Source organism: Ananas comosus, unplaced genomic scaffold (assembly GCF_001540865.1).
Source record: "Ananas comosus cultivar F153 unplaced genomic scaffold, ASM154086v1, whole genome shotgun sequence".
Taxonomy (NCBI): Eukaryota; Viridiplantae; Streptophyta; class Magnoliopsida; order Poales; family Bromeliaceae; genus Ananas; species Ananas comosus.
Window position 1 is genome coordinate 97,758 of NW_017893333.1, and position 19,107 is coordinate 116,864.

The 19,107-nt window shown below is 41.9% G+C and overlaps 1 long non-coding RNA gene across 1 annotated transcript; it reads left to right on the forward strand.

The window, feature by feature from the left end:
• The first annotated feature begins 525 nt into the window (after positions 1-525).
• Positions 526-989, forward strand: LOC109705660. The gene is made up of 3 exons (XR_002214832.1): positions 526-547; positions 614-688; positions 769-989. It is a non-coding gene; the product is annotated as an uncharacterized LOC109705660 (long non-coding RNA).
• The last annotated feature ends 18,118 nt before the right edge of the window (positions 990-19,107 follow it).

Here is a 19,107-nt window from a genome sequence, read left to right on the forward strand (position 1 = left end):
ATGCGCTGACGGTGCGCTTTGCGTGGCCGGGCCAGGTGCATTTTGCAAATAAAAATTTGAACAGGCCAATTTTAAAAATAAATATTTATTATAGGGGCTATTTGCAAAAAAGCCCACTTTGCTCAAAGTTCTGAAAATTTCCATTCACTTTCCAGCCCAGTTGATGCTTTTTAACAAACAAATCCCTCTCTTTAGTTCTACTTGCTTTGCCTATATTATTATGAGAATCAATCTACATATAACTTGGTCTAAGCACAAACTCAACTCAACCTGGCATCTATTGAAAGCTCTTTTTTGTGAAATTGAAGATTCAAATGTCTGGATGTCATAATTCACTTTGAATAGTTTGACAAAGATATCGAACATATATTTCTATTATTGTTTTTTTGTTTCGGTTTTTTTCCTGTATCTGGTTGATATATGCATTACATGAAACTCATATTTTCTCTCATAAATGCAGTTTTTATTGTTGGCTAAATACTATTCCGTTGGCGGATGCGAATGAGCCAACGAAGCAGTCTGNAATGGTGTCATTATGCAGCGTAAGGTACAGAAATTTGATTATTGCCACTGGTGTCATTACTTCCTATTTGATGCAACCCTCGCCACGCAGGACAGTCCACTTCATAAAATCCATCGTCATTTGCAACACACCTGGGCCAACTTTGCGGCAATCTTTTATTACAAAGTATGAGACGAAATGATTCAAATTACCCAATCTTTAGTTTGGTCAAATGTTAAAGCTTCTAAAAATGCAAGTTTTTGCAGGAATCTTATTGCGCTTCCTATACTCTATTTCTGCAAGCATGGAAGCATTAGTTTTTGCTCAGCTTACTGTCAAAACAGCCTTATTTGCTTTTGTTATGTATCTTAGATAGAAAATTATAGTTTCTTATAAAGTTTTTATAGTCCTAATTTGTTTTACCGTGTAATTTTGTGCAATTATTCTTTTTGTTTTAATATGATTGCCAAGCAACATTTTATATGAATTCGCAATCTAAATTGTAGATTCTAAGTTCTAAATTCTGAATTCTCGAAATTGTTTTGTGGGTGAGACCCTAATGTGGATAGCCTTTTTTTTGCATCATACACAAACACCTTTCCGGCAAGTTCAGAACTATAGTAGCGGTGTAGCCTATCAATGACCATCCTGCCTAACTCCTCACCCTAAACAGCTCAGTTGTTCTCAGATTTGGTCGAAATTCAAAAATAAGAAATAAATTGGCTAGGGGAGTTTGAGCAAAGTATATTTATTTTTCCTATATTAATTCTTCATGGAATTTCGAATTATCTAGCTGAATTCCGGATTGCTTAGCTGAACTCTAAATTATCTACCTGAATTCTGGATTGGGAATTTAGAATTCAGAATTGCAGCGAGTTATTCGATGCATATAAAAGTTTAAAATTCAAATTTTGGATCTGAACTACATCAGAAAATTTGATGCATATAAAAGGATAGAATTCAGAATTTAGAATTGCATCACCGATATTCCAGAATTCAGAATTCTGCAAGGTTAGAAATATATAAAAACATTTAGAATTCAGAAGAATTCCATATAAAATCTAATATTTAAAATTTAGAAACTAAAATTTTAAATTTAAAATTGTAAACATTTAAAATTTAGTTTTAGTAATTAAGATAAAATATAAGATTTTTAAGTTTTAAATTTTAAATTTCAAATTTCAATATTTTAAATATATATTAAATTATAAATTGTTTTTTTAAAAAATCAACTATTAAATTTCAAATATTTAAATTTCAATTTCATATGTTAAAATTTAAATTTTAAGCTTCAACATTTTATATTCTAAATTTAAATTTAAATTTTAGATAATAAAAAATTTTAAATTTTAAATGTTTAATTATTCATTTTGTTTTTACTTAAATTTTATAATCAACTTTAGCAAACAATGTTGAATAGTCTATTCAAAAAATTTCAGAAATTGCGTAAATTTTCCACCACGAAGCGCGGGCTTTCACTATAGGTTATAATGATTGAAACTTATATAACTGATGTTTTGGCCAAATTTTTAGTTCGCATCCCTTTTGAGGATCCTATTGGCTAAATTTTCAGTCTGCATATTTTTTTGAGGATTCTTTGGATTCCGTTTCTTTATTCATTTGTCATGGTCTATTATAGTATTTTCATTGAGCAGAATAGAACCGTCTTGAAGCTTTTGTTTTGATGGTCAAAATTTTTTTTCTGCTTTGTGCTGAATCAAGAGTTTTAGTTTTCTCTTTATCTTTGTTGAACACTCTATCTACTAAGATTACTGCTGGCAAAAAAAAATCATGTAAAAAAATAATTATGTAGCAATCATGTAAATTTGATTTGTTCTAGCATTTCCTTAATTGACAATACGGACTTATTTAAGTGCCATTTCACAATAGAACTCACAGGTTAGTGCAAAGCCAAGATTGTTAGATAATATCATCACAACGATAATCCAACATTTTCCACAACTAAATAATTCTATTATCTCAACAAAATTTTTTATTACTAGAGAATTCCACCTTTACTATAGCAACAAACAGTTGCACATGTTATAGACTGTTCAATTATCAAGAAGTTCTTTTTCCATAACAAGCTTTAGCTTCATGTCTGTTATCAATTATGTAATTCTTAGGCGTCAAACATTCCTTTTTCCATAACAAATTCTGTCAGTCAGTCCTTTCCTCATAAACTTACAGTACCCTTGAATTTTTGCGAGGTTCAAAAAATAGGCCTCTTTTTCCTAGGCCTCTTAGGTTGCAGTCTCTTTTTTTTCAAACGAATCAAATAAACTCAGAAGGAAACAACAGTTTATAACATGAGTATGAGGCATAGAAGAGGGAAATATATAAAAATTACATCAAACTCCTTTCGTATGCCTTCTCTGAATTGCCTAGCTAAATTCCAAAATACTTAGCAAAATTCCGGATTGCCTACCTGACTTCAAAATTCAAATTTCGAAAACCTGAACTGGATCGTAAAAGTAAGAGTAGGTCAAAAAATAGAAATTCTGAATTCTGAAGACCAAACATTCAAAATTCATATAAGTTACCTTTTATATGAATTCTGAATTCTGATTCATATTTTAATACGACATCTATTCATGATTCACATTATTTTGTTTATTATACTAAATTTATATAAATTTTCCGCGGCGTAGCGCGGGCCTTCACTAGTTAAGGCTAATTCGTGGTGCGTACGGATCGATGACAGAGAAGCTATTTTGGACTCGTTTTGACAGGTGCATATTTCGGCGTTTCGGATCTAATTAAGAGATTTTTTTTTTGTACTCCGTTTTTCGATATTAATAAAATATTTACTCCGTCTTCGCCCGTGGACATAGATCGTTGGCCGAATCACGCAAAATAGCAATATGCTCTTTCCTTTTCTTTTTGTTTCCTACATTAAATTATTTTTTAAATCTATTTTTTACCGTTTCGATTTTAACATTACAATTTTTCAAATTGGGTTCCTAACCTTTTTCTGGTTTTCCAATTGAGTCTCCAACCTTTTTATGATTTTTCAATTAGGTCCATAACTTTTTTTTTTTTGTCTGTAGAAATTAATACAGAGATCTAGCGAGTATGGATATTTTTCTTGGTATGATCTACTCGTAACTTATCGATCCCACTATGTCATTTATTAGTCTTTTGCAGAAGAGATCAACACTAGAGAATGAACTAAATACTCTAAAGAAAAAGATTAAGCGGTTAACATGGATACTGATTATTTCTTGAACTGTGTTGGTTGAAATTTGATAAACGAAGGAAGTTTCAACTAACTATAAATCTCTAACACATCTTTAACTTAGTCAGCAAGTAACGACCAATTTTTGTTGTAAATGTTCCTTGTTAATATTAAATAGATTGTCTTTTCTTATTTGTAATATTTAAAATTATGTTATGATTAATTTTGATATTTAATATATGTGGTCTTTGCGTTCCGTATGAAGCTATTATAACTAACTGTTGTATTTCTCTTTCAAATTGAAATTTTCTTATATCAAAAAAGTAAACTAGATATTTGTATTTATATTAAAGGTCCAATCTTCAATTCTGATAAAGCTGTGAAGTGTATGCTTATAATTTGAATAGCACGTCCTCAGATAAATGACTTACTCAAAATTCATATGAAGTGAAAGAACTCTACAATTTATTATCTCAAACAGTTGAACAATATAGTACCACAAAAAAAACTATTAAAATTAACTCCATGCCAACCACACTATCATCCCAGCATGTATCAAAATAAAGAAACAGTGTTTAAAAGCAAAAGTTAACAATGTTATCATTATTCAACCAAGTGCATTAAAGATAATAAAAAATCATCATTGCCTTATAAATATTAATCATACTATCTGTTGATGTCAAATTTGAAATGAACACGCCGACCTAGCCCACGTATGAGCCAAAGAAATAAGGATACGTGGTACATCAGGAGTCGGCAATAAGGCGCCTGAAGGCCAAAAGCGTTTAGGCATGAACGGTTGAGAAGTGGGCATAACTTCCACGATGGAGCGTAACTTCCATGAGGAGTGGGCGTAACTTCTACGATCATGGTTATAACCACTCCCCCCACTACATTCAACCGACTAATAATGTGGGCTAAGAAGACATCACTGTAAATAGTAACTTCAAAGCCTGTAATAAAGGTCTTTGTCCCTGCGCATAAAAGACCACCCTTATTTTCCTGCATCTTTCTTTCTCGAATTTACTACTTTCCCTAGGAGTAATTCCTGTAACTTAGATCTTTGGAGTCTGTCTGCCCCATAGGCATCACTCCCTTATAGAATATATTTGGAGTCTGTCTGCCCCATGGGCATCACTCTATTGTAGAATATACTTGGAGTTTGTCTGCCCCACGGGCATCACTCCCCTGTTCTTGTACTTTTTTATTTTTTATTCAATAGAAAGTCACGTTCGGCTATTCAGGCCGACCAGATTTTGTGTTGTGCTAGCCATTCGGCTCATCTCCCGGCTTAATTTCCGACTTTCCCCGCATATTCGGCTCATCCAACCGAACCGAAGAGTGAAAAGAGCTTTCGGACCCGACTGATTCGATCCCTCATCAGCCGAATCGCTTGATCCAGTCGAAGGGCGCAAACTTCGAGAGTCACTAATCGTAGCCGTTCCGCATCCCGACACGCTTCCCGAGGAGGATCTTTGATCGGGTCAAAGGGTCGGGAAATTCGGCTTCCAATAATTTTTGGCACGCCCAGTGGGACTCGATTTAGGTAAATTCACATTTTTATTGAAACTATGGCTGATGATAATGCCATGAATTTGCGCAATAGGGTTGTTCCTAGAAATTCTAGGAGTGATCAAGCTAGTGATTTAGACAATGCTGGCGAATGTCAAGCAGTTTTGCCAGTTGAAGGAGAAATTAGTGGACAATCGGCTTATCAAGAGCCGAGTCTAACTTAGGCGCTCGGCCAGATGAGCCGAGTCTTGCAAACTTTAGATCAAAATATCCATCAAAGTACCGCTCGACTAGACGTGGTGCTGGCTGCTATTACGGCCTATAATAAAAATATTGTTCGAATCAGACAGTTATTTATCCAAAACGAGCAACCTTACTGGGGGCAATGGGGACCCCAAACTGTGCCGGCACAACAAAATCCTGTCACACCGGCGGTCTCACAGGTGCAACCGCAAATGGCACCTTTTCAGGTTGCTTACAGGCCGGCGAATATAAACGTCGGCCCTCAGTCGGAGATTGCATCGGGTTTACCTCCTTTACCAGCTTATCAACCCCAAAATGTAGAGATTAGGCCTGAGGGGCAGGCCCCTAATGATATGCAAGAAGCGAACCCTGCAATACAGAATTCTAGAGTTCTTCAAGGGCCAAATTCGGCTCAAGCACAAGCTCCGCTGTACGCTCATATTGAGGAAGCCATCCGAAATACTATTGGAGTAGGCACAAGGCCGGCAATGCGGCCTATATTTAGATCACCTTATCCTGCAAATATAGACATAGAGCATCCATACCCGGCAAACTGGAGAAGTTTGATAAATTTTTTGGGGATGAGACCGAAAACACGGTCGAACATGTGGCACGGTTCACAGCACAGTGCAGGGAAGCCGCGAATGATCCATTTTTAAAATTAAGATTGTTTAACACGTCGTTAACTAAAACGGCGTTTACTTGGTATACAAGTTTATCAGCCAATTCCGTCCATGATTGGGACGAATTGGAAAGAAAATTTCATGAACGATTCTATAGGTCGGAGCCACAATTATCGGTCATTGACTTGGCTTTATACCGACAAATGTCAGGTGAAATGGTCGAAGAGTATTTGAACCGTTTCAAAATAGCCAAAACCCGGTGCTTTATGAGAATGCTGGAATCAAAGTTCGCCAAAATGGTGTTAAATGGTCTGCATTTTAAGATAAAAGACCATTTTGAAGATAAGTATTTTTCTAATCTATTTGATCTAGGTGTTCGAGTTGCCCAATATAAGCAATTTCGGAAGGAAAGTGAGGACAATCGGCTGCAATGGAGCCGATATAAAAAGCAAAGCAAAGGCAAAGAGAACTCCTTGATAGAAGAACAGTCGGTTCAAGAAGAGCCGAGCCAATCAAGTGAAAGTGAAGAATCGGCTGATGAAGTCGAGGTATATGCGGCTGGTAAATAGCCATTTTCTTCAAGGAGAAATCCTTGATAGAAGAACATTCGGTTCAAGAAGAGCCGAACCAATCAAGTAAAAGTAAAGAATCGGCTGATGAAGCCGAGGTATATACGGCTGGGACGATAAAGAGCCGTTTTCTTTCAGCCGACCAAGACCAGCGAAACAAAAGCTTAAGTCTCGACTGTGTCATTTGAGCAGTCGATTTGGCACTAATAGTCATCCGAATGTTCATTCGAAAGACTATTTGGGGGGCATTGTTGATGCCAAATTTAAAAATGAACACGCCGACCTAGCCCACGTATGAGCCGAAGAAATAAGGACACGTGGTACACCAGGAGTCGGCAATAAGGCGCCTGAAGGCCAAAAGAGTTTAGGCGGGAACGGTTGAGAAGTGGGCATAACTTCCACGATCATGATTATAACCACTCCCCCCACTACCTTCAACTGACCAATAATATGGGCTAAGAAGACATCACTATAAATAGTAACTTCAAAGCCTATAATAAAGGTATTTGCCTCTGCGCACAAAAGACCACCCTTATTTTTCTGCATCTTTCTTTCTCGCATTTACTGCTTTCCCTAGGAGTAGTTCCTGTAACTTAGATCTTTGGAGTCTGTCTGCCCCATGGACATCACTCCCTTATAGAATATACTTGGAGTCTGTCTGCCCCATGGGCATCACTCCCTTGTAGAATATACTTGGAGTCTGTCTGCCCCACGGGCATCACTTTCCTGTTCTTGTACTTTTCCATTTTCTATTCAATAGAAAGTCACGTTCGGCTATTCAGGCCGACCAGATTTTGTGTTGTGCTAGCCATTCAGCTCATCTCCCGGCTTAATTTTCGACTTTTCCCGCATATTCGGCTCATCCAGCCGAACCGAAGAGTGAAAGGAGCTTTCGGTCCCGGCTGATTCGATCCCTCATTAGCCGAATCGCTTGATCCAGTCGAAGGGCGCAAACTTCGAGGGTCACTAATCGTAGCCGTTCCGCATCCTGACACGCTTCCCGAGGAGGATCTTTGATCGGGTCAAAGGGTCGGGAAATTCGGCTTCCAACACTATCACTACAACAGAATTAGATTATAGAGACATATGTTTTGGACACTTTTATGTAAGTATCCTATTTATGCCAAAATTTGTTTAAAAAATCTTCTAAGACCTAAACATAAAGTTCAATCCAACCAGAAACAAAAAATTTATCTACTTATATAACCAACTTCACCCAGCCCACTTTGCCCGATTACAAATAAGAAAGGAAAAAAAAAAGAAAAATTAATCACCTTCTCCCCTTTTCCTCCTCCGCCGCCGCAGTCGATGAGGTAAGTTTCCAACGGTCGGAGTTCGGCCACGATAATCTTGCAAGGACCATAGAGGGTTACGATCACCATGTGTCCATCCGCCATAAATCGCTGGAGGAGTGAATGCCAAATATCGAGGCGGTCCTGCATATAGTGACCCCATATATAGCAACACTTTTAAAAATTGTCGGTAACTTAGCTAACAACACTTTTTTTTGACCTGTACTGATATTTAAAAATGTCACTATACACCATTTTTGTTGTAACGTGTTTATTTGTCACATAATAGCAGTTTGCATCTCAAAAGAAGATAATGTTTACATTACCAAAATGCCATAAAGTTCACAGTACGTACAAAATGAACCAAAAAGATCATGTTTATTTAGAATATACACTTCTTATTGTCTTCATTTGTCTGGTTCTCTAGCTGAATAGTAGGATGTGAAGTGTACTGCTTTGGTAGCATCCATCTAACAATATGTACTCTTTTTCATTGATTACTTGGTTAAAAATTACCTATCAGATTCAAGCAACCTCTTCTATTTGGAAACCATGCTTGTCCTCTCCCTGCTGAACGTGACATGCCCCGAAGTTTTTTTTGGAAATTCTCTTTAGGAAATCAAGCGGAAATATGTGTAGAAATTTTTTTTTTTAAAAAAAAACACGTTTAGAGGCACCCTGCGAATGTGCCCAGACTCGCCACATAGATAAAGGGTTCCCCTAAATGAACGGACATAGTCTCCCCTATACATGCACGACGTAGCACATCGATACAAGTATCAACCACACAACAATCTTTCCACATAAATGACAACAACTAATAAATAGATGGCTACAAAATTCTAGAGATAATTAAACATCTAATTATATTCATATTTATCCGTTATAAATAAATCGCAAGCAATAGGCTACACTAAAAATATAATATAACCAAAGTCAACGGCAGCCCGCTATGGGCACAACCATCTAACATCGTCATCACCTATATTGTCCTGACCCTCACCTCCCAAACTACCTAAAAAGTAGTAGGGGGGTGAAAACATATAAATAAGTCTCCCATTTTGAGTGAGTACCGCAAGCCGACGAAAGCAAGCCGTACACACCGGCAGACAAAAGGGATAAACAATGGTAAAAATAAGTAAATCAGAAATAGGGACGACAATAAAATAACATTTATTAATAATCACAAAAGATGCTACTACTGTAAGATAAGGTGGTAAGGTAAATAACAACTATAGTTAGCAGACCTACATGTACAGTAGCAGTAATAACTATAATGAAACAACTGTAAACGATAATATGAGCAATCACTACCATGATACGAAATAACAAGACAACTATGCATCAACTGAAATAGATACCTTGAATATACCCAATCAACTGACATATTGGTCCAAATTAAGACCTCAGTCTATGCCACTCTTGCTTAGAGCCTTAGAGATATGACCTTAGCAAAGGATCGCTGGGTTTTCCTGGCATGTGACCCAAAAAAGATCCGCTGGGCTCACGAATCGAAAGTACGACTATTTTTCGAAATAAAATACCCTCTTGCGGTAGATCAGACTGCTGGTGTACGTAAAATGTACATAATAAGCCGTGGCAATCGATGCTATATGCTCAATGACCATCGACGGCAAAAAGTCGAAAGAACAATTACAACATACTCAACCAAATCAGGTCTAATATTCCCAATGGAGCGTCACCATATCACTGACCTATTAGGTCGATATAGCCGTATTACTAAATACAAAATGTCATCAACGACGAAGTCATGCAACGATAGTCAATTACCGGAATGCTACTCTACCACAAGATCAATTATGATACTACAAGATGAAACAACCGTAGAGTAGACCAACAAGTACCAAGTAGTGTGCAAAATACTAAGCATAAAATCATGATAAGCTATGCAATCACAGAGGAGGAAAAAAAGAAGAAGTCATCGAGCATGAGCCGCTGGACCGACTTCGGATCGATGTACCCACCTATACTGTAAGGAATACTTGGGTCGTCGACCCTCAACAGATGCTCTTCGAAATCATCTGAACCTATGCATAGTCCTATCCAAAGCCATAACTAGCTTAAACCCGCTAATTACCCAAAGCCTAAGACTCTAAGTAAGTCTAACCGCTGGACAAATCGGATTTTCGGATTTTGACCAACGGTCACCGAAAGATTGCCCGATCGTCGTACCGACTTGGTCAAATGTCACCCTAACCTACTGGGCATCCCGAAATGAGTCCCGCACCTATCCTACTATGCCCACTGTCCCAAAGCATCACTTTTAATGCCCTTGGGACAGCCACACAATAAGTGCGCTAAAATGGAAAAGTCGGGAGTCCGAATACTATTAATTTGACTCCTGGGAAGTCGTATTTGGTCTCGAAGACAATCGTGGCTCTCTAGTTGTGACCCGAGGTGTCAAACCTCCCATTGGCAACCAACAACTTAGCCATTTTAATGCTGTGAACAGCAGCTACTTGCGGGATGTGAAATCACACCCGAAATTGCCCGAAATTCATGTTTTAAGTATGTTAAGCCCCAAAGCGTGCCAAAGCACTCTGGGCATAATCCAACCTTGCTGTCCTAGAATAGTCGATTTTTGGGTATTGGGATAGCAGCACACTGTTTGGGTGTTGGGATAGCAGCACACTCTTTAGTCCATTTTCGCTAAGAAATCCCCGAACACACCGATTGTTGATCTGTAACCCCGAGTGACTCATTGACACAAGCTAACAAGGTTCTACTGTTGCTGCAACCAGCGGCAACATATGAGCCTAACTAATGAAGCCCAAAAATAAGGTTCTAACAACACTAAAATGTCGCTACATGAGCCACTCACCCCGAATTTTGAACCATAAGGTTCTTGGGCATCGGATTGCATACCATAACCTACTAAATCAGCACATATGCTGCCAGCAGTAGCCACGATGCATAAACATCGCTGTGACCCAACTACATACACTTAGAGTTCAAATATAATACATAAGAATGAGATTATCGCTTTACCGTTGATCCAGTGATTTTGGAACCCTGTGAAGGCAGGATCTACACGCTCTAGCTGTGCTAAACACCATGCGCACCGTCCCAGCAAGAGACCGGGTGCCGACGTGTCTGCCACCACGAATGACGCACCTCGCATGGAAAATTTTTATCTTTTGATTCTCCCGTGAGGTAGTATTCATGATGTAGATTAAAGTATGTGTATGTATGGTTATCAGGTATTGCGGATCCATGGCTTCCAATAAACGCAAGCGTCTATTGTTAATTACCCCTACAGAATATTATTGCACCTTCGATTAAGAGACCTCTGAAATGCTGAAGATAAACTGAAATTGGACAAAAGGAAATTTATAATTTATTGCTCAATTACATGGCTTTAACCAAGGGCATACCCTCAGTGTACATGAATAGAGCGTAAAGAAAATGTATTTTTCAATTGTATCTTAGTTATATATTCTAAGATACCCAATATATGGTCAAATTAATTTTGTTGGACTCTATATGTTGTGGAGCTCAACACTATTCACCCTAAGATGAAAGATTGATTAAATTCCATATATATATGCATTGGAATTTAATCAGATTTAATTCAGATTAAACTCTAATTATATGTATTAGAGTTTGATTTGGTTAATTGAACTTTAAATGTATGTGATAAAGTCCAATAGATGATCAGATTTTGTTGAGCTCTATATATTTTGGAGCTCAACTTTGTTTACCATGAGATGAAAGATTGATTAAATCCCATATATATACATTGGAATTTAATGGAACTTGATTAAACTCTGAACTTTAAATATATGTAATAAAGTCCAATAGAGTTTGATTTGAGCTTTCATCCTAAATATATATGTGTTAGGATTAGCCCCAAATATCTTGAATTAGACTCTAATTTTATATTTTAGAGTATGATACAATTAGGCTATAAGTTTATGTATTAGAGCTTAGTCATATTTGATTTTGGTTCATCTCAAGGTGAAATATTAACTAAATCCTAATTATATGTATTAGGATTAGTCAGATTTGATTTAAATTAAACTCCAAGTGTATGTATTGGAATCCAACAAATTAATTTGATCAGATGGTTTGATCAATTCTAAATATAGGTTTAGAATTTGATCAAGTTTGAACATGATTGTGATTTGACTCTAGTTTTATATGCTAGAGAATCGAATATTTTGGGAATTGGGATGTTCGTGAAAATTGAATTTGAGTTTAGTTTAACGACATTTCGGTCGATTGATTTGGTGGATTAGTTTAACGACGTTTCGGTCGATCGATTGATTTAGTTCACAAGGTTTATGGTATTGGGTATATGGGATTATGGTTCATGAACTTGGATATGGTTCATGGGTTTATGGTTCATGGACTTATGGTTCATGGGTTTATGGTTCATGGACTTATGGTTCATGGGTTTATGGTTCATGAACTTGGTGTATGGTTTGTGGTTTATGATCCATGGCTCATGAACTTGATTTGATTCATGAACTTGATTCATAGTTCGTGGATTTGGTGTATGGTATGGTCCACAGGATTTGGTGTATGGTTTGGTCCATGGTTTTGGTTCAAAGTTCATGGACTTGGTTAAGGTTATGGGCTTGGATATGGGTTAAATGTGTATGGGTTCATGGGTAAATGTATATAGGTTTATGTATATGGGTTTATGGGTTAATGGTTTTAATGAGTTTTGGATAATGGGCTTAGATAGTGGGCCCAAATGGGTTTTGGACTGGGGCCATTTGTAAATGGGCTCTGGGCTTTGGACTAGGCCTAGATTTAATTGGATTGGGTTATAGGTTATGGGTTTAGAATTGGGCTAAGGTTTAATTGGATTAGGTTATAGGATTGGGTTATAGGTAACGGTTAATGGATTTTGAGTGAGGTTAAGGTTAATGGGTTTAGATTAGATTGGGTTAAATGGGTTTAGAGTCAAAGTGTTGATTTAATACGGATGGGTTGAGGTTCAATGACTTAGGTCCATATGATCGGGCCTAGATTCATGTCTCGAGGTTTTATTAAAAAAAAAAGTTTTTATCAATTAAGATTTTCATATACATTTTCTTCAAATTCTGGATTTGAATAACAAATTAAATTTCAATTTAATTTGAAGTGTCTAATGTGATTTTGTCAAAGCTCTCTCTCTCTTTTAGAGTGATCTCTCTTTTTGGTGATATTTTGCAAAGAGCACCATCGATGTTCATCTCGGCATTCCATCGAGCGGTTTGATTAGCACGTCGACGACGAAGTATTTTGTCGAATGATTGGTCGGTAAATGAGAGCATCGCTCTCTTTATGATTCGCCACCGAGCAATTAGCGGGCGAACTTTGTTTGAGAGGAGAGCACCGCTCTCTCTCTCGGATTCGTCGTCGGAGCGGTTGGCGGACTTGACTTCATTTGAGAGGAGAGCACCGCTCTCTCTCTCTCAATTTCGCCGTCGAGCACTTGGCGAGCGGATCTAACTTCATTTGAGAAGAGAGCACCGCTCTCTCTCTCAGGTTCGCCGTCGAGCGGTTGGTGGGCGGACTCCGGGTACATCGAGCACTTGGCGGGCGGAACCCGTTTGAGAGGAGAGCACCACTCTCTCTCTCAGGTTCGCCGTCGAACGGTTGGTGGGCGAACTCCGTTTGAGAGGAGAGCATCGCTCTCTCTCTCAGGTTCGCCGTCGAGCGGTTGGTGGGCTTTGTTGATGACGGAGCTCTGCTGGGGCTGTGACCTGACAGTGGAGCCGCGGATCTGAGACCGCGACGGAGGAGGGCCGTGACGACGACGCTCTGCAGCGGTGAAGGGCCACGACAGTGGCGCGGCATCGACGGGGCTGCGGGCGGACCTGCCGCGGGTGGCGCGACGCGGCATCAGAGGGGACTCCTCGGGTTCGAGCCATCAAAGTCGACGACGGCGCGCGGGCGTCGACGGATCGGCCGAGATCACGAGCAGAGTCATGGGCGGCGGCTCGGCATGGGCATCGACGAATTGGCCGCGAGTGGCGCGGCTTCGAGCGGATCGGCCGCGGGTGGCGCGGCTTCGAGAGGACCGGCCACGGGTGGCGCGGCTTCGGGTGACGGCGACTTCGACGGAGCCTCTGCGTGGCTTCGGGCGGATCTGCCGCGGGTGGCGGCGCGGCTGTCAGCGACGATGGTCTCCATGTCAAGATCTCATCGGGGCTGTTCCAATCGCCGCCGATCCGATCGGGCTCCCTCTGGTTTCGTTTGGGAATTTCGTCGAACAGGTGGAGGATGCCACTGCAGATATTGATGAGCTCGGCCTCTACCCCGGCATGGTAGGTATGGATGTCGGCGTAGTCGAGAGAGATGATGCCGTCGCAGATGTTGATGAGCTTCTGGGGTTCGCGGAGGCGCTCAGTGGAGCTTGGTGGAGACGCGGCGGCGCTCAGCGGAGTTCGGTGGAGACGCGACGGCGGTGTTGACGGACTTGGCGTCGCCGAATCCGGCGACGGCGCCGGCGATGGGCTTGCGGCACGCAGCCATGGCGGCGACAGGGTCGGCGTTGGGGTCTTTGATGTCGCCCTTGAAGACGTTCCCGGCGGCGGTGAGGTCGACGCCGGAGCAGCAGACGCGGACGCGCCCGGCGAGGACCATGGCGGATCCATGGGGTCGCCGCTCCATCGGGCACCTTGTAGGAGGTCCCCGCGGCGAAGCGCGGGGAGAAGGCGCGGCCACGACGTTGGAGTCGTCGAGGGCCTTGAGCTGCGCTTTGATGGAGTGGGCAGTTTCGGTTGAGGCTGTCGCAGACGGCGCTGACGACGACGCACTCGGCGGCGGCGTAGTAGGCGGCCTTCTCGAAGGTCGACACGGGGTGGTCGACGAAGACGATGGGGTCGTAGCCGTGGCGGCCGAAGCGGGCGTTGATGCGGCGGGTGACGGAACGGGCCTCGTCGGCCACCTCCTCGACGTCGCGGCCATGACTGTGCGCCGGGTTGGCGATCTGGACGAGCAAAGCGCGGCCGCGGAGCTCGGAGCACTCCTCGAGGAGCCGCTCCATGGCGAGGAAGCGAGCGGCCTCGGCGGCGCAGGGGTCGGTGAGGAAGCGAGCGGCCTCGGGAATGCCTAGTCGAGGCGGCAGTCGCCGCCGAGGACCTTGGAGATAGCATAGTTGACGCGGTTCTCGAGCTCCAAGAGGAGGTCGAGGTTCCGGAGCCCCACGTCGGCGTCGACGGCGACTACGGAAAACCCGAGTAGCGCGAGGGAGACGCCGACGTTCGCCGTTGTCGTCGTCGTAGTCGGAGGCTCTCGTGGGATTTGGCCATGGCGGATGCTCATTTCAGAGAGAGAGAGAGAGAGAAAGAGAGATTTTTTTTTTGCTTCTTCTGTTTTTTTTTTTCTTTCTTTCTTTCTTTTTTTTTCTTTTGTTTTTTTTTTATGCTTCAACAGAGCCGAATGCAGCGCCCGAGTAATCCAGAGCAAGTGGCGACGATGAGCTTCGGGAGCAAATGGCCGCGCTTATTGGCGTGGTGCGGCAACAAGCTGAGTCTGTTCAACATCAAGGAGAGCAAATTCAGAGGCTTCAAAAAGCCTTAGAGCGACAGCAGGCGGCGGCAGCACATTGGAGTGATGAGTCTCCTGCGCCCCCTGCGGTGGTGCCAAGTGTAGTCGAGGGAGCGGCGGCAGTGGCAGCTGTGCCCATCACGATGGTGCCGGCTGGATCGGGAACCTCAAACCCCGAAGGTGCGGCGGTAGAGGCGGAGCGGGAGCGTGCGTTGGCGGCTCTCGTTATGTTCAAGAAGTTCAATCCACCGATATTCGACGGAGACAAAGTGGAGCCGTCAATGGTGGAGGCATGGATTGACTCGATGGAGTCACTCTTCGAGGATATATACACCTTGGAGAAGGATAAGGTGCAACTCGCCACGCATTGCTTAGAAAAGGCGGCGAAGGTATGGTGGAAGCGAGTAAAGTGGGATCGATCTTCCGATCTTCCGCCTATGCAATGAGAGGAGTTCAAAAGAGCGATGTTCGCGAACTACTTCCCCGACACCGTAAAGCGGAAGCTACAAGAGAAGTTTCGCAAACTAAGGCAAAGAGATCGGTCGGTAGCGGACTACAAGCAAGAATTCTCCCACATAATTGATTGCATCCCGGATGTGGTTAGAGACGACCGGGACCGGGCCGACTGGTTGTTGCGAGGACTTCGGCCGGGACTTTACGAGGCCGTGCAACTGTTCAAGTTGACGACTTTTGCTGAGATCTTTGACTCCGACATAGGAGGAAATTCAATATATGAATATATGCTATAATAAAACAATATATGAACATATGCTATAATATGTTCAACTGCTATAATAAAACAACTCAGACATAGGAGGAAATTCAACTGCTTTGGGATGGACACCCCTCACCTTCTGGTGATGCCACGAAGCTAGACTCCAAGTTTCATAATTTTTTGCCGCCTATTTCTCTCGACTGCGGCAAACAAAGCCAAAAACAAGCTTTTCTTTAATACCTCCGCACAGACTCGTCGGATCGCCGAACCGAGTTTACCAACACGCTCGATTACCTAGCAATTAGGTATAAAAGAGATCAATCCCAACTTTAGATCTCATTCCAACAAAACCCACTTTGGAACCCTAGATCATAACTATTGCAAGAATCCATCGTATAGCTTCATGATTCAAGCAATAATCATCTATTCAACATCTAAGGGTTTAATTAAAACCGATTCTAGAGCATAAGAATCAAACCCTAGAAATCCACCATGAGAGGGTTTGAAGCTTACCTCTGTAAGCTCCTCCAGACCAAGGAAGAGGATGAAATCCACCTTCAAACTTCAATCTCCACCAATCCCTCCTCTTAGATCCACCCTTGAGAGAGCTTCTAGAGAGAGAGAGAAAGAAAAATGGAGTGAAGGGGATGTTCTCTGGCTGTGAACAAGAGAGGAGGAGGTGGGGCCTTTTATAAGCTGCCACAATTGTAATAAAGCCCCAAAACAATTGCTATTTACAACAGACTGCAACCTGCTGTTTGCAGTGCAGGGTACCGGTACGCCTCGAAGCCATACCGGTACGCCACTACGCAGAGGCCAAACCCGAGAGCTGCTATCCTCGATCTGCCGCGGGGTACCGGTACGCCCCGATGCTGCACTAGTACGTAGTCCCGAAATGTCCAAACCCGAGAGCAGCTGCTCTCGGTTGCCTGCCTGGTACCGGTACCACCTCCTCAGTACCGGTACGCAGTGAACCAACTGCAGTTTTAGCAATGCCTTAAGCTCCATTTCACGCCGAGCAATGCTAAAACCTTTCTAGTCTCATCGGGACTCAACTTTAACCCTTCCAATATTGTTGGAATGTCACATGGATCACGTCCAAGCATCCTTCTCGCCACGCTTTGGTCATTTTGACCAAAAGTGGTTTAATACAACGAGGATTCAACATCTTACAACATGCATACTTCATCTAGCATGTTCTCATAATGTTCACATGCATATCCCAATGGTAGGTACATCAACTAACATAATATGATTCATGCATTCCTAATATCATTCACAACCTACCACTATACATATATGCACCAATAAGAACCATACATCATCATTATCATCCAATGGTAGTCCAACATAGCATTTATGTTATGCATTCATATGCTTTCCAATTAACTATCATTATATGCATCAATGATAAATAATACTTCACTTCGACATGGAAGTGATCTAATCTCTTCGGTGATCACAACCCACCTCGTATTGCTCTTTGACTGCTTATCGACACTTGCAATTGGGCTCCCACGTCACTCGTTGTCCGGTTCGGCTCGAACTCGCACTCGACCACCGAACGCCCACCAATCCACGACCTAGGGTTGTCAGGGACCCTTCTCTAACCTCCAATTAGAGAAATATACGGTTAATTTAGATCAAAACCCTCCAAATCCCAAAACCCTCATTCTAACCCTAGCATGAATACACTCTCCAAATAATCCAAAATTAAATGGAGAAACATGCTAGAAACACTCTAGATACCACTAGAACCTCATGCATGAAGGATTTAACCAAATCCTAAACACCCACCAAAATGCGAACGCCGAGTCGAAAGCACACCGCTCCACCGGGTGCACGAAGACCCGATTCGACGCTCCACATGCGTCCCCAAGCCTCTTCTCCACCAAGCCTCCAATTATGGGAGAGAGATCTAGAGAGGGGAAGTGGGAATCTAGAGAGAGGGAGAGGTGTTTCTCTCACTACCAAGGTGTGTGTGTATGTGTGTGTAAATGGCTGAGGGAGAGGGAGGAAGAAGATGGCCGCCCTTTAAAGTCAAACCCCCACCACTCTACTTGGGCAATTTTCGGGCTTGGGCTCCGGACCTTACACTCAGGGTCTGGACCCCGTAGGTCTAGAAATTCTGCAAATTTCAGCACTTAGCCAAATTTCAGCCTTTCGCCATTTCTTCTCCGTTTTCACTCGTTTTCACTCGTTGGGTCTCTGATTCATCTCTAATCGTACCGAGACCCCCAAAACACCTTTTTTAGCACGTTTAAACCATCTTTTCATCCATGTCTTGCCGAATTTTGGCCAAGGTCCAATCATAGCTTTTCGAGTTTCGTTTTCGTGCCCAACGCGTACCGAAAACACTCGAACGTTCCCGAACTTCGTCGAAACTGCTCCAACAACTTTCTAAGCTCACCGAAACTTCATAATTGTAGAAGTTCAATATGTTACATTAGCCAAGAGGATTGGGTATTGGAAATGGCAATTGGCATGCATCATGAGCATCATATATTGGTTATTATTCTTGTTCAGGCATAGTAGCTGCATTTATTTAGAAATGGCTATCTATCTATCTGTTCTTCTACTTACGCCTGATTAGACCTAGTGGGAAAGTCGACGGGGTCGGCGGCCGAACCCACTGGGAAATTTTTTGTAGTTCTCACCCCACCATTTTTCTGATCCGTGAAAGTTTTGAGGAGCCCAAGGATCTATCTAGATTGTATCTATCACCTAGAAGGGGGTGAATAGGTGTACCGGCCAAAAACCACAAATCTCGATGCAATAAAAATAAATGCGGAAAATAAAAAGCACACCGAGATTTACGTGGGAAAACTCCAACTTGGAGAAAAACCCACGGGACCAACACGCGAAAAAATAATTCACTAAGAGAAAAGATTACAAGGTGATTACCGACTCCATGGACTCAACCTCTCTTAACCTCCTATGAATCTTCGCGCTACCCTCCGGGTTGTC